Source organism: Lepidochelys kempii, chromosome 5, assembly GCF_965140265.1.
Source record: "Lepidochelys kempii isolate rLepKem1 chromosome 5, rLepKem1.hap2, whole genome shotgun sequence".
NCBI lineage: Eukaryota > Metazoa > Chordata > Testudines > Cheloniidae > Lepidochelys > Lepidochelys kempii.
This window is the reverse complement of record NC_133260.1, coordinates 34625930-34638792: the sequence shown is the minus strand read 5'-3', so window position 1 is coordinate 34638792 and position 12863 is coordinate 34625930. Positions and strand designations below refer to the sequence as shown.

The following is a 12863-nucleotide window of genomic DNA, read 5'->3' as shown; positions in this document are numbered from 1 at the left end:
AATCCTGTCTATTTTCTGTATCCTGTTTTCTAGAGAGGGAGGCTACCACATAGAATCATAGATCTGTCAGTCTGGAAGAGACCTCGATATGTCACCTAGTCCAGTTCCCTGAACTGAGGCAGGACTAAGTATTACCTAGACCATCCCTCAGAAGATAATTTGTTCCAGTACTTAATAATCCTTACAGCTAGGAAGTATTTCCTTATGTCTAACCTAAATCTCCCTTGCTGCAATTTAATGTAATGTACCCTTCAACATCTAAGTAAAAGAGAAATGAGTACACTTTAGGGGCCCAATGCTGCAAAAACTTATTACAAGATGTAGTGCTTACTACATTGAGTAGCCTTATTAAAACCAGTGAGATTATTTCAGCTAGTAAGCCATGTGTCCAGAACTGAGTGTGCAGGATTGATCTCCATTTTGTTAAGCAGGTTGAGCATTTCATGAGAGGGTGGAAAGAGATGGGTGTGGACTTTGTTGAGTGAGGACCTCTTAGTGAGTCTAAGGGGCATGGCCATTGGAAAATATTTAGTTATTATTTCAATTTATGCTATTCCTACAATTTAGAGGCATATTTTAAAATACAGTAAAGATACCATTAGAAAATCTGAATTTGTGAGCTGTGTCAGGGGAATCAGAGGGGCAGATGGATGGCGCTGAGAATCTATTCAATAATGACCCTGCTACTGACCCTGGACATACTGTGCGTGCTAAATAGTACAATTGGAGGGGGAGAAATACTTGCTGTTAGGTATGCTTCCTTCCTCCTGTTTCCATGGTTATTTTATAGCACTGCACTGTCTTCTGAGATTCATTTTCTTAGAAGTTCACAAATGTACCAAATGTTCCAGTGGAGAGGAAAGTACTGTAATTGATTTGCTTGGTCAGCAGGATTCTTTTGGTATATTAGTGCTTCAGCATTTCTCTCCTAAGTGTACATCACGTCACAAATGTGTGTAATATCTTTCCTACAAAAGTATCTCAAAATGCTTGATGGCCAGTTACAATTAAAACCTGAAAATCCTTCAGAGATTTCTTTGTAAGCTTGTCTAATGATCTTTTTTGTTTCAGTCAATAGGGTTATATTATCTACCCTGTCTACTTTTTCTCAGAGTTCCAAATCTCTACCAATATTTCCTGCTTTTAAATTAAAAAGTGATCCTTGGAGGTTATCACCTGCAACTGACGTAAGCTTTTTTCATATTCCCATTTCCTTCAACAAAATTACTAATCCTCAATCTAGTTTATAAACCCTAAAATTCTGTTATTAGACCAATATTATTCCTAGATGTTTTTATGATTCCATGGGAGCCCTGCAGCATAAGCGTAATGTAAATTTCTACATACATGTTCTTAGTGCTTTCAGATTTTATGTTGTGACTTATGTTTTAAGTCCAAAGTTGTGAAGAGTTACAAAGAGATCTCACAAAACTGGGTGACGGGATAGCAAAATGGCAGATGAAATTCAGTGTTGATAAATGCAAAATAATGTACATTGGAAAACATAATCCCAACTATACAAACAAAATAATGAGGTCTAAATTGGTTGTTACCACTCAAGAAAGATCGTGGAGTCATTGTGAATAGTTCTCTGAAAAATTTGTTCAGTGTGCAGCAGCAGTCAGAAAAGCTAACAGAATGTTAGGTGCCATTAGGAAATGGATAGATATTAAGACAGAAAATATCATAAGGCCACTATATAAAGCCATGATATGCCCACACCTTGAATACTGAGTGCAGATCTGGTCACCCCATTTCAAAAAGGGTTTGCAAGTATTGGAAAAGGTACAGAAAAGGGCAACAAAAATGATCAGGGTGCGAAACAGCTTCCCTTTGAGGAGAAATTAAAAAAGACTGGGACTGTTCAGCTTGGAGAAGAGATGAGTAAAGGGGGATAAGATGGAGGTCTATAAAGTCATGACTAGGGTGGAGAAAGTGAATAAGGACGTGTTATTTACCCCTTCACATAACACAAGACCCACAGTCCCTCAAACAAACAAAAGGAAGTACTTCTTCACACAATACACAATCAGTCTGTGGAACTTGTTGCTAGGGTATATTTCGAAGGTCAAAAGTATAACTAGGTTAAAAAAAGACTTAGATAAGTTCATGGAGGAAAGGTCTATCAATGGCTATTAGCCAAGATGGTCAAGGATGCTACTCCATGGTCTGGGTGTCTCTAAATCTCTGACTGCCAGATGCTGGAACTGGAGGACAGGGGATGGATCATGCAATAATTGCATGTTCTGTTAATTCCCTCTGAAGCACCTGGCAGACAGCCGCATCAGAAAACAGGATACTTGGCTAGATGGACCATTGGTCTGACCCAATAGAGCCATCTTATGTTCTTATGACACTGTCACTTAGGCCTGGTACAGAAATGAATTTAAATATGTGTTTTACTAATAAACACATGCTTAAATTCAACCATATTCAGCAAAACAGTGAAGCACATCTAAGAACACTTAAGTTAATGAGTACTTGTGGCACCTTAGAGACTAACCAATTTATTTGAGCATAAGCTTTCGTGAGCTACAGCTCACTTCATCGGATGCATCCGATGAAGTGAGCTGTAGCTCACGAAAGCTTATGCTCAAATAAATTAGTTATGAAGTGAGCTGTAGCTCACGAAAGCTTATGCTCAAATAAATTAGTTATGAAGTGAGCTGTAGCTCACGAAAGCTTATGCTCAAATAAATTGGGTAGTCTCTAAGGTGCCACAAGTACTCCTTTTCTTTTTGCGAATACAGACTAACACGGCTGTTACTCTGAAACCTGACTTAAGTTAATGGTACTTAAGTATGTCCTTATGTGCTTTGCTGAATTGGGATGAACTTAAGCATATGCTTAAAGTCAAGCATGTTCTTGAAGTGAATTCAGGCTCTAATACTCCCTCTATGCATCAGACAATTTTTAAAATCTTTTGGATACAAGGTTCTCATTTAAGGATCACATCCATTTTGTTACAAAGGTTTTTGTTTTTCATTTAAGAAATAGAGTCCCCATAGGTCCAAACTTGGAAGTTTCAGCCACTGAGGTTTTATTATTGGCCTTCATTATTCCCAGACTAGATTGTTGTCAGACCTTGCTAGATGCATGCCCAATACATGTCAGATTACAGATCATGCAAAAGTCACCATCCAGGTCTACATTCATATATCAACCTATTTCCCTTCTTTGGAAGATATTACCGTTAATGAAGAGAGGGAATGGCAATGTAATAAAGGAGTAGAAAACATCAAACCATAAAGATGAAATACACACACATACAAGCAAAGCCAAATTTATTATGTTTCTGAATTCTGTCTGTTCTTGGTTAGTTAGGGACTTTAGGTGCAAGTTCCTCCTTATTCATTGGAGTTACTCCAGAATAGCATTCATATGTCTGAGTGAGAATTTGTCCTCTAACTATTTTGGCTTCTTCTCACCTGGCCCATTAACCTTTGTATTTAAGTTTCCTGTTGTTATTCTGATAGCAGAATCATCTAAAAGCCAAATGATCATTTTTGGAAATGAGAAGAGGGAGGAGAATGGGTGAAATGTACAATCCTTTTCTGATTTCTGATTTCTGATTTCCTTCCTTCTAATGTACCCTGCTTGGCTGCAGGAACTCTTACCTACGCCTCATTGCAGCAGAGTCGGTACAACAGGAGCAAAGTATGTGTACGTATGTGGGATAGAAGCTGCTGCAGGAAGACAGACTTTAAATGTGATAGGTTTTTGACCAAGAGGTCTTGCTTCCGCCTTCCCCTTGATGTTTGTCCGTGGTCCTCCGAGGATCCTGTGGTGATATTTTGCCAATTGCATAGTGTTTTTTTCACATTTGTCAGTATGTTAGTTCATTTATAAAGCAGATGTGCAAATCTTTTGAGTTTTAGTTACTCCAAGCAGTTTCGTCACTCCCCCAAGTATCATTAATAAATGTAACTCTCTACAGCTGGCCCCTCTACTCTAAGACACATAAATTAAATACAGCAGAGGGCCTTTTGGACTCAATTTAATATTTCCCCAAGTTCTTCTCATCAAAAATATTCTTAACTATCTAAGAATCAGTTCCTTTTCCATTCCCATGTCTTTCTGGATCTCTACAGGATACGATTCCAGCAACTGCCTGTCACATGCAGGTTTATTGCTGACTTTCTAAAGTTATCAGACTGTACTTGTAGACTTTGCTGGGGTTTCCCCAAGACCTCATCCACTTGGTTCCCCAAGAACTCAGTTCAAGTCCAGTCTCGACACTGGGGTTCCTTTATCTGGCATACAGCAAAGCTGCACTGAGTTGATCAGTATAGCACATACCACACATTCAAAGTTACACAACAAATCTCTTCCGTTATATACATTTACGTATGACACCGCATTTCCTGTGCATTGCAGTGCACAGTATGGGACTGGCTTGGTCACTTTGTAGGCACCAATCCCTGCACAGCATGCACTGCCCATGCACAATTTACTCTTTACCTCATTTTATGTTCCAGGTTTACTTTATCCATTGTTATCTTGGCTATTGTAAATGGCTCCCTGGGTGTTCCCCATTATTTTAGGTAGTACAGACATTCTGCTTCCAACCTGTTGATCCATTTACCTCCCTAATCCTGTCTCCCAACATATCAGGCCTCACCCAAGTCCAGTTACTCATGTCAAGCCAGGCCTACAGGCCTGTCACATCTTCTTGAACCCTCAGGTTGCCAGCTGCAGATCCTTGGACTTCCTCTATCAAGTATCTCTCTCTTTGCCTTTTATATCAGTGACAGGGGTGGCTGTTAGCTGAATAATTGCCTTTGTTTGAACTAATCACAGTTAATGTCTTAAGAAGATGTTCAACATCTAAGTTTCAGACTACATTTACCAGAGACATTTGTTATTCCTATTGGTAGCATCTGTAGAACTGAATGAATATCATAAGCCAAAAGAAGCCAACATTTCTAATTGGATTTTCTCTCCAAAGAGTTTTATGCTTCCACGTTGGGAGCATGGGGATTAACATGTAACTTCACACTAATGGACTTTGCTTTCACTACCACTAAATATCTCTAGCTGCACTAAGATGAGGAAAGATTACTGTGCCCCCACTATTCCTGAAGTTTATCATAGAATAAAAATCTGAACATGTAAGTACAGCATGGTTGGAGTAAAAATGTACATATATTGGATGCTCTGTCTTTGTCTTTCAAGAATAACCTCCTCCTCATTGCTGGTCATGTCTGTGACAGTTACGGCAATTTCCTGCCGTATCTTGGACAAACCTTATTGAATTAAGTTTTAAGTATGTTTGGAGTTCATTGTATTTAAAAATGCAAATGTTTATATATTATTGTGGGATTGCATGCAAAGCCTCTAGCGGGGAGACATGACTGGGAAGTATTATGAACTTCAAAGGCTATTTGAAACAACATGCCAGACAAGAATTAACTTTTAAAGTTAAGTGGGTTTCCCAGAACATCTCTAGGGGGAGATGTATGCAAATATACCCGCTCTGGTGATGCAAGAACTCAGCCTTTTGAAGCTTTACCTTGAGGACAAGATCAGAGGCTCAAACCATATAAAGGAATGACTCTCAGATTCAGGGGAGGAGGGCTTGTTCTGAGCAACAGATTATGAACTTGTGACCACAGAAAAACCCGTTGGTGGGGTTTGAAGGACTGACTCCTAACAAAGTCCTTGATGGAATTGGGGTGATCTCTAGTAAGCTTGTTAGCATGCTGTAGGTTCTTTTATTGGTTTAATGTTTTCTCTGTAATGCTTTCACCTTAAGAATAAAGGTACTACATAGGAAAATCTGTGTGGTACCTTATAATTGTGGGAAATTACGTTGTTTACAGCCTCTGAGGAGAAAAGCAGTGCAGACCTGCTTAGGCAGTCTGACTTGCTGGGGAGCTCACAGAGAAGGCAGGGAACCATGCAGCCTGGAGAAACCCTGCTCAGGATAGGGAGAGACGAAGGTGAGGTGCAGCTGGGGAACTGGAAGTCTGACGGTGGGGTCCCTTAATGGACCATCGAGGGGAAATACAGACCCAGTTGCCCTGAATTGAGACATTTAAAACAAATGTATTTAGAAAGTAGGAACAAAAATGTGCCCACGGTAGACTCCAACATGTATTTAAGAATTTATCCTAGCATCCTCTACGAAGCCATATGGGCACTGTACATCAGTAAAAACTATCAATTAACAGAATGGAATAGATGCTACTTCATAATAAACAAAAATCACATTATTTATTTAGATCATCCAAGAATAGAGCTGGATGAAAAATTTCCATAAAAACTGTTCACTTTCCAGGGAAAAGTTTTAGTTTTCGGTGAAAACTTTTATCTCAGAACTTCTGGTTTTTGGCTGAATTTTTTTAGTTTTCAGTTTTTTGACAATAAGTCAAAATTGTCTGTGGAAAAACAAAGCATTTTCTAACCATTTTGATCCAAAAACCAAACTATATAAATATTTTTGCACTGTGACTTGAAGCTTGCCAAACTTATAGGAACATAGCTTGTGTATCAAAGCTCAGCAGACCTCTTCTAATTTCAATATTAATAGGTCATTAATCTGTTTAAATCTCCATAAATCTGTCTTGGTACGGTACCTAGAACAATGGAGTCCTAATCCTGATTGCAGCCTTTGGTACTAGTGCAATACAAACAATAAGTCATAAGAGGAAAAATCCTGAATGAGACTTAACTCCTGCTCTTCTGGAAATGTCCATTGATTCAAAATTCTGGAACAAGGTACTTTAATTTATGAAAGATGTCCTTTACGTAGAAGGTGCTATGGTAATTCCTGCAGGTAGTGATTATTTATAATTTAAAAGTTGATACTGTGCACAAGTTACAAGACCAGATTATACAATCATAAAATTATGAGAAACAATGGATGTCTCATGGTCCCCTAAAATAGACTCATGGTTTAAAATGACCCTGGCAGTCTTGTCTTATTAAGAAAAGGCACCTCAGAACTCAGTTTTAAGACAAGGAATTCTATACCATATGTTCTGTTATGGTGGATTTTTCATCTGCCAGATTTCAGCAGACAATGAGGGCACTCAATGAATAATCTGAATTCCAGTCAACTAAGATCTGATTGCCAGAACATTTTACAGCTCCCTTCACACTCAGCTAAACGTGTACAAAAGTCCCTCTGTTTCTACCCTGGTCATTTTACATCAAGGAAAAAAAAGGGGGAGGCAACAAGGAAAGAAGCAGACAGAAAGGACAACTTTATTCTGGAAATCTCATGATTTAATGAACATGACCAATGGACACATTGGTGCCTATTTCATGCCTACTTCATTTGTGGTTTATGTTGGTTGAAGCTGGTGAGCTCTTCTTCAACAGATCTTCTGTTATGTATATTGCATTCCTCAAAAAAAAAAAGGCAATATAAAAATTACATTTAAAGCATGAAGAAAAGAAGTACTTGTGGCACCTTAGAGACTAACAAATTTATTTGAGCATAAGCTTTCGTGAGCTACAGGTCACTTCATCGGATGCATTACACTGAATGAATCCGATGAAGTGAGCTGTAGCTCACAAAAGCTTATGCTCAAATAAATTTGTTAGTCTCTAAGGTGCCACAAGTACTCCTTTTCTTTTTGCGAATACAGACTAACATAGCTGCTACTCTGAAACCTGTCATTTAAAGCATGGAAATTCACTTTATACCACTGTTTGAAGTGAGAATCAAAAAAGAAAGAGAGAAAAGTAAAGATAAGAATGGGGTTTGAAGGGATGATAATAAATATGTTTGGGAGGAGTATCATATTTAAATGTAAACTCTTTCGGGGAGTGTGATGGGGTATCCACCCCACACAAGGCAGAGCAGGTTAAATTAGGTCAATTAACCTGGTAGGCTGCACCTTGGAGAAGATTTAGGCTTGCAGAGGGAACACAGCTGGGAAGGATGGAGGAAGTTGAGAACAGATGAGTTCTGTAGGGGAGTAGTCTGTAGTCACTCCTTGGGACAAGGAAGGTGTGTTTGGGGCTACAGAGTTTGGCAAGAAACCTGGAGTTGCAGACTGTCTGGAGTGGTCTGAGGACAGCTGATCTAGTGGGATTTTGATACTTTGGAAGGGGAAGGTGGTATAGTGACTTGCCTGGAGGGCTGAGTCATGAAAAGGGAGCACTTGAGTCCAGGGGGCAGGGCACAGTGGGAGGAAAAGGGCATCAGACCTGAGTGGAGCTAATCCTCAGACCCAACCACAAGCAGGCACCCAGCAGTAAGTGAACCCCATTACAGGCAGGAACCATGTCTTTGTTATATGTTTGGTCAGTGCCTATTATAATGGGGCTGGACCTGTAGGTGCTACTGAAATATAAACATTTAACAACAACTATAATCATCATATGAGACTCTACCAAATGAAGTTTAGTCCTGTCTTATGAGGTCTTTGATAATGTGGCTTTCTCTTCACATGTTTGTTCATTTTCGCCTTGATGTGCACAACTCCATAGTGTCATACGTCACAGCATTTGCTTTGTATAAAAGATGACATTGGAAAGATCCTAAAACTCCCCCATTCTCAGCGTGGAAGATGGCATTTGTATGTAGTGTATTGTAAGCTCTTTGGGCCAGCGACACACTCTTTTTGTTCTGAGTTTGTGCTAGATACTATACAGTCCTGGTCCTGGACTAGGCTCCAAGATGCTATGATAATACAAATACTGTACACTCCATGAAACACCCTACCAAGGAGAAACAACTTAATCCTATTCGCTGAATCCTGGGATCTTCTGCAAGACATCTTTAGCAGCGGCCCATGGAACATCCCTTCATATTCACTTAAGGGAGCATGCCACCTGTTAACTGAATAGCATCACTTCCTGCAGCTCACAGGATTTCTTGGTAAGTTTTTCACTTGAGTACTGACCTGGCCTGAACCTGCTTAACTTTTGAGACCCCCAAATGAAAGTGCTATGGTTATAGTAAGCAATCAATGTCTGACCATCAGGGCTTAATTTGTGCCAGGGCTGAGCCCCAGCACCTCTAGGCTTGACAGTTCATAGCTCCATTACAAATTAAGCAGTGCTGACCATCAATTACCTTCCAAGGTGTTGCTTGCTGAATAAGCTGTTTGTAGTAATTACTTCACTTGAAATTGGTTTTGAACCAATTATAATGCCTTTCAGCTGTGGCTGGAAATACAAACATTGGCATTCTCTTGTGTTGCATTGGCCTCTGCATTTTGACTTCATACCTCATCATTTAGTAACTAACAAGCTAATTATAAGGGACTAGGTGTGTGAGAATCTTTTATTGGATCCACCTTGACTTCCCAATATCCTGGGATTGCAGAGCAGCAAGTACACAGCATAAACTAATTATAAAAACAATTCAATCTATCTCTAGAATTTGTAGCTTGTTAGTGCCCTAAAGGCCTGAATCTGCAAGGTGCTGAGCACTTGACAGTCAACTCATACTGAAGTAAATCACGGTTGATGACAGGAGGCAATCAGCACATTTGCAGATCAGTCCCAAATTGCATACAATATGAGAAAGCTTAGTAGGATATTCTTGCTGAGAAGTTACCTGGATTTATAGGAAACATCTTGCATATTTGTAATCACAATTTTCTTTTTTACAGAAGTGCTCAGTTGAACTTGCCCATGCTTCTGTGGATTATTCTTCAGCTTCTGGAGCTGCTACTTACTTGGTGGCAATAGTCTGCAATGCTAAGTTTTTTTACCCATCAAAAAGACATTTTGATCTTTTCACTGCTGAGATTAAAGCATCTCCCTGATGCATTTTTTTTCCTCCCCTGTTGTGGAATTTTCTCTGTGAACAAAGCTATCATTAATGTGTAAGTTGTAGATCAATGTAGTATCTGTAGCTTCCCTGTAAAAGGTTTATTTACAGCTGAGATAAGATTATGGGCTCTCTTGCAAGTTCAAAACAACAATATTCCACGTCCAATAAGATTTAATGCTTTTCAGCCATAGATTGAAGTCCATGAGAGACAGATCACTATCCTGTTTTTTATATAGATGATATACAGACATAAAAACGAGTATATTTGAATGGTACTTGCATTCTGTTTAAAAATGTTATTGTGCTGGGTTCATCTTCATTTACTATCCTAAAATGGTTGCAGCTGGGGATTATGTAATAACCCAAAGAATTTTGCTGCTGATATTGGGATGAAGGGACTAATATATAAGCTTCTGCCATGCCTTTTCCTTCTTGACCAAGTTCTAGTCCATAGGTGGGACAATTCTTCTTGATTTTCCACTCACCTTTCATTCAGTTTCTGAGCCATCTTCATGTATATGACTAGAAGGAGAAGGGAATAGTTTTGGAGTCTTTCTATTTTTTCCTTTTGTGTATATCAGAATAACACTTTCTCACATTTTTGGCTTATCGGATTTACAGCATGCCTCAGTGTGTTCAATCAACTGAACATTTCAAACATCCAAGCTTTAATTTTTTTCTTTAATGCAAGTTCTAGAGCATCAGTTCTCAAACTATTGGGTGGGTCTCCCAAGGGAGGTTTGGGAGATGTTAAGGGAGACATGAGCTGTGTGCAATATATATATATTTTTTAAGAGCGCTGGTTGTCAACCCCAGGTGGCTAGGTCTCCTGCAGAAGGGCCATGCACACCAGGGAGGTGGGGATAAAGAGGGCAGCTGGAGTCCCACTGCCCCAGGGCGGGCTGCCACAGACCCAATCCCCCATGTGGAGGCAGTGGGTCTCTGGCTGTCAGCCCTGGATGGCAGCAGTAGCGCAGAAGTAAGGGTGGCAATGAGGTTCTAAATCCACTGTGAAAAGTGATAGTGACGAATATCACTTTTTTTCACACTGCCACCCTTACTTCTGTGCTGCTGCTGGTGCAGCGCTGCCTTCAGAGCTGGGCGCCCGGCCAGCAGCTGCTGCTCTCCGCTCTGCCTTCAGAGCTGGGTGGCGGTATATGTACTTGTGGTTTATGCCCCCCTCTCCCTACTACAGAAGTAAAGGGGGGTCAGATCAAATAAATTAGAGAACCACAGTTCTAGAGGCTCCAATCCCCTTTCAGTTCCAGCATAGTAGAAGTGTCTGTGTTTAGCTACAGCTTCTAGCTAAGAGGTTTCAGCTAGAAGCTGTTAGCCCCATTGAGCTTTTTGCCTGAGTGGATATTCCACAGTCAGGCAGTGGTGTAACAAACTCCTGAATAATTCCTAAAAAAGAGAGAAGATTTTTCCTAATCTGTTGCATGCTAGTAAATTAATTTGGGAGGGGGGGTGGGTAACCTAAAATATTAGCCTTTTCAAAAAGATAAATTGCTCACAAAAACATTAAATAGTACGTGTGGAATGCACCAATGGACATATGCATTGCAACTCTGAGCATCATGGTGCCTAACTTTAAGACACCTAGAAAATCACAAGAACAACACTGCAATCCACAAAGCTCCCTATATGATGAATGGGGAGAGAGAAGTGCTTACAAATGTGATCCACAAACTTAGCATGTTAGGCACCCAGTGCTGGTGCTAGCCCTTTGGGGGTCCTAAGGAAGAATATTTTTGCCCCCCCTCCCCCAAACACATACTAATAATTACTAGGGGCCCCAAGCAATTGCTTAGTCTGTTTATGCCTAGCTCTGGCTCTGTAGGCAGTTCTGTGCCTAAGCCAGCCAAAGGCAGATGCTGACCTGTCCTAAACCCTGCTCCTCTCTCTCTCTGAGATAGATGCTATCCTACAGTCTAGACTTAGGCACCAATATCTGCTTAGTGATCCATGAACTGGAATCAGCCACCTGGAGTCAGGCGTCTTAGGTATATAAGCCACTACTTGATGGAGTGAGTTGGATACTTGCTCATAAAAATGGCTGGAGAAGAGGATGGTGCTCACTTTATAATATTTAACTCACTGGTTAGAGCATTCAGATGCGATGTGGGAGAGCCAGGGTCAAGTCCTCTCTCTCTGTCTCTGTCTCTGCCACAGTGGGAGACAGGATTTTAACAGGGAGTCTCCCACCTTACAGGAGAGTGCTCTGGTCACTGGACTGTGGGATATTCTGATATGGCACTTCATCAGTCTCCTATTCCATTGTGGATAAATAATGAAAGATTGAATGAAGCAGGAGGACTGGACCAGGGTCTTCCACCCCCGAGGTGGGTGCCCTAATTACTGGACTCAAGAGTCAGTCTCTCTCTCTCTGTCATTGAGCCAGAGATTGAGACTGTCGGCACTCTGTATATGGTGCTTTTCATCAATGGAGTTCAAAGGTAAACAAGCAATATTTCTGTTTTACAGATGCAGAAATGGAGATGCTGAGATTGTCCAACCAAAGTCAGATGGAGTCAGTAGCAGAGCTGTGAATGTAACCTGAGGCTCCATGCTAGGGAGAATTGACCAGCTTTCCATCTGTTATAAAGTGTAGTGGGTGAATATTTTAAAAATAAATATCCAATTTAGAATAGCTTCATGCTCTTTAAAAAAAAAATTATGCTCTTGCCCATAGCATAATCGTTTTACATTAAAAAAAGGAGTACTTGTGGCACCTTAGACACTAACCAGTTTATTTGAGCATAAGCTTTCGTGAGCTACAGCTCAATGCATCCAATGAAGTGAGCTGTAGTTCACGAAAGCTTATGCTCAAATAAATTGGTTAGTCTCTAAGGTGCCACAAGTACTCCTGTTCTTTTTGCAGATACAGACTAACACGGCTGCTACTCTGAAACTAGTTTTACATTGTATTTGTTGCATACTGTGGATGTTTATTCTGAGGTATAGTTCTGATGTGTCATTATTTATGAATCCATAGACATGCAGCCTTTCAGGCATTCTTTCACAAAAAGTGGAATGGCCTTTAAAGCTTGTAACATCACAGGAGACTTCTGCAGGATTCCACAGAAAATTGTAGAAGAATGTGTTGGCCCAGTTGGCCCTGTAATTG

General features: G+C 40.2%; 1 long non-coding RNA gene across 1 annotated transcript; it reads left to right on the top strand.

The window, feature by feature from the left end:
• Positions 1-1099: 1099 nt before the first annotated feature.
• On the top strand, positions 1100-12460 carry LOC140911274 (uncharacterized). Its single transcript, XR_012158880.1, has 4 exons — positions 1100-1187; positions 8443-8833; positions 9573-9788; positions 12221-12460. It is a non-coding gene; the product is annotated as an uncharacterized lncRNA (long non-coding RNA).
• The last annotated feature ends 403 nt before the right edge of the window (positions 12461-12863 follow it).